The following is a 3,452-nucleotide window of genomic DNA, read 5'->3' on the forward strand; positions in this document are numbered from 1 at the left end:
AAATAACATATCTGTGTTGACATATTTATTACTTTAGGTTAAATATATTTTTAGTTTCTAATTATTTTGAATTTTATTTTTTATTTGTAGACAAAATTTTGACTCATTTTATTTTCCAAACTTTTCTCATGTAACATCTTTCAAATTTAGCATCTCAACAACTCTACTATATGTAGCATCTTTCATTTTATCTTGGAGTGTCCAACTCGCGAAGAAGAGGAGGCTCACCAATCTCATCGAAGAGGTCATCACTAAACCAACTTCATGTGAGAATATCTTGGTGCCCACCGTGGGGCCGAAGACAAATTCCCCTTCTTCGGCCAACCTTATGGTTTCTACCCGAAGCCACAATAAAAGAGCAATAGATGACAAAGATCAGAACGTGCTAAGGATGGAAGGAGATGCAACACTTCGACGATTAATTGAGCAGATCAAACAATTACGATAACAAAATGTTGAAGACCTTGAGGCCATGCGCACCTAACACCAAGATGATCTGGTGGCCCTGTGTAACGACCCGCCATGGTCTCTACACTTACTGGAATCACACTACTACTAGTGAACTAAGGAAAATATTAAATTGGATAACTCATACATACATGTATAAATAAGAATAAAAATAACCAAATTCTTTAAATACAAAATAAAATGCCATATATGTACAGTCATCTCAAAAATAATATTCCCTAGTGCCGGTCAAACAGACAAAAATCGCTACCCAAAATGGTAACCCTAACACGAGGATCAAACTCCCCGTCTCGCAGCGGTCACCTCGACTCCAAGCTAGCCCTGATCTGCTCCCATACCAAGTATGATCATCGCAGTTCCACCACATGGAAACAGAAGGGTAAGCTAGAATTCACAAATGAATCATAATAATCTATACTACACAATCGTATTCATAGAGTCACACCATACACTCTATCCAATACTACTCATGCATAAAATACAATCCACCAATCATGAAGTCAAACACCACACTTCATCATATTAATAATCATGCAATAAATGCATCTCATGACAGATATCAATGCATATCAATCATCTAATGCGTCGTCACGCATACACCTAGGAGATCTCCACAACAATAGAGCTGTATAAGTGACATTCCATCCTACCGAAACCACCCCAACCGTTTTCACGCCCAATGCGCCCGCTCGGTCACAGCTAAACAGGATATATAATCCTCCCTCGGGTTTACTCGGATGATGTCACTTACACAATTGGAAGTCCAGATCCACCGTCAGGTATAGCACAGCTGGGTACGGGCTTACCACGACCTTGGCATGCATTAACCAAGTCAATTGTGGAGTTCGCCCACCGACTATCCGCAAGGATCCACGCACCTTCCCGAGTACTTGGTTAAGGGAATAACCCTCGACCTCATACCCCGCTCCAACACTAGCTAAGGACTTAGAGGAGACTCACCCAACCCAGTAGCCTATCTGAGCACCACTCTCCCAAATCCAGTGGCCTCCCAGAGCACCACTCTCATATATCAGTGGTCTATCCAAGCACCACTCTCAAGAAACTCTATGTGAGCTCTTCCAGTTCGAAAATATTTTCCTCTCCTCAAGTCCTAGGCTAGACTCATGCCATAGGCATCACATGCAATCATGCATCATACATCATAATGGTCTGCCCACCATCATGATCAACAATCATACACATGTCATAAGACATCACATGCAATAATGCATCATACATCATAATGGTCTGCCCACCATCATGATCAACAATCATACACATGTCATAAGACATCACATGCAATAATGCATCATACATCATAATGGTCTGCCCACCATTATGATCAACAGTCATACTCATATTCAAACATTCATACGTATCATCACAAAGCATACATATGAATCACACCTCACCATACATCATATATCATACATACATGATCTAAAACTTTAACTTTAAACATGCATAAGCATCAATTCATTCATAAACTTATTCACGCTCGGCGTAGCCTGAGCTCGCCCAGCCTAAACCCAGCCTGAGAGTCCCAAGACTCATCCACGCCTAGCGCATTCAACCTGCGCCCGGCCTAAATTCCAGTAACAGAGTTCACAAACTCTCATCCACACCAACAAATCCAGCCACATGCAAACACAAAATACAATGCATAGGCTCCATACAACTTAAATAAACCTAGAATCAACATGCACCCATCTGATGCATCAAATTCACCAGAAACCCCATTTTTTTTCCAAAACTTTGAACAATTAGCGAATTCTCCGATCCAGCCATGGATCCTCAACTTCCATGCATCAATTGAGTTTCTAAACTCACATGCAACTTAAATAACAAACATTCTAGCTTCCCTTACCTGAAGATTGGCTCAGATAGCCAAAGACTGAACAAAAGTAGAATTTCCCCTCGAGGCTCAACTCGGAACTTCAGTCCTCCCAAAACAAGTTTTCTAATCTGAATTTCAAGAAAAGTCAGAAGGAGTTAGTGATCTAGAGGAGAAAAGGAGTCAAACAGAGAAATTTGGGAGAGAAAGGAGCTCATTGACCCAGAGACCTTCTCTCTAAAACTTCTCTCTAAAAACTCCAAAACTCCTGAAGGCCCCCAACCCCCTATTTATAGACTTTCGGATTGGCCCAGAACGGCCCGTTCCGAACTCCCAAATCACGCACAAAATTAACGCCCAGAACGGCCGGTTCTGAAATCAGAACGGCCCGTTCCGGGACTCATCCGGAACGGCCCGTTCTCCCTCCGGAACGGCCCGTTCTCCCTCCAGAACGGTCCGTTCTCCCTCCAGAACGGTCCGTTCTCCTTCCAGAACGGCCCGTTCTCAACTACAATATGTAGTTCAATTCAGTAGCTTGGAACGGCCCGTTCCAGTTTGGGAACGGCCCGTTCTAGGCTACTGAATCAACCTCTTTTTTTTTTTTTTTTTAACAATGTTACATAGGAATGGCAAAACGGGCCAGCCCGGCCCGTTTTGGCCCGGCCCGCCATTGGCCCGCCAAAAACGGGCGCGGGCCGGCCCGGCCCGCCAATGTAAAACGGGCTGGAGATGCTGGCCCGCCCCGCCTAAGGGTGCCAGCCCGCTTACAAAAATAAAAAATAAAAAAAAATGGAAAAAAAAATTTATTTTATGGTTAAATAAATTTTTTTTTGCTACAAATAAATAAATATAATCATATGAAATTAAAAATGCATACATATTGTACTTAATATATGTTCAACAAAAACAAATTACAAACTTAAAACAAAATCAAATAGAAATTAGTCCATTTACACCAAAATCAAAACTAAATTATAAACTTACAAATTATTTATACACTAAATTTTTTGATAGTCCACAAACAAGTTTAAATACAATTAATTAACTTTAAATTTTTATTCTAAGAATATTAGAAGCTCTCTTGAAAGAAGATGTCTCTACTTTTTTTCTTAATCATCTTCATCCTCATCTTCTACATCAAAATAAAATA

At 40.8% G+C, this 3,452-nt stretch overlaps 1 long non-coding RNA gene across 1 annotated transcript; it reads right to left on the reverse strand.

Moving 5' to 3' along the window:
• Positions 1–355: 355 nt before the first annotated feature.
• Positions 356–2,869, reverse strand: LOC145957579 (uncharacterized). Its single transcript, XR_014433618.1, has 3 exons — positions 2,525–2,869; positions 2,336–2,433; positions 356–794 (listed from the first exon to the last, which is right to left on the reverse strand). It is a non-coding gene; the product is annotated as an uncharacterized LOC145957579 (long non-coding RNA).
• Positions 2,870–3,452: the final 583 nt, after the last annotated feature.

Source organism: Cajanus cajan, chromosome 4 (assembly GCF_000230855.2).
Source record: "Cajanus cajan strain Asha chromosome 4, NIPB_CcT2T_4, whole genome shotgun sequence".
NCBI lineage: Eukaryota > Viridiplantae > Streptophyta > Magnoliopsida > Fabales > Fabaceae > Cajanus > Cajanus cajan.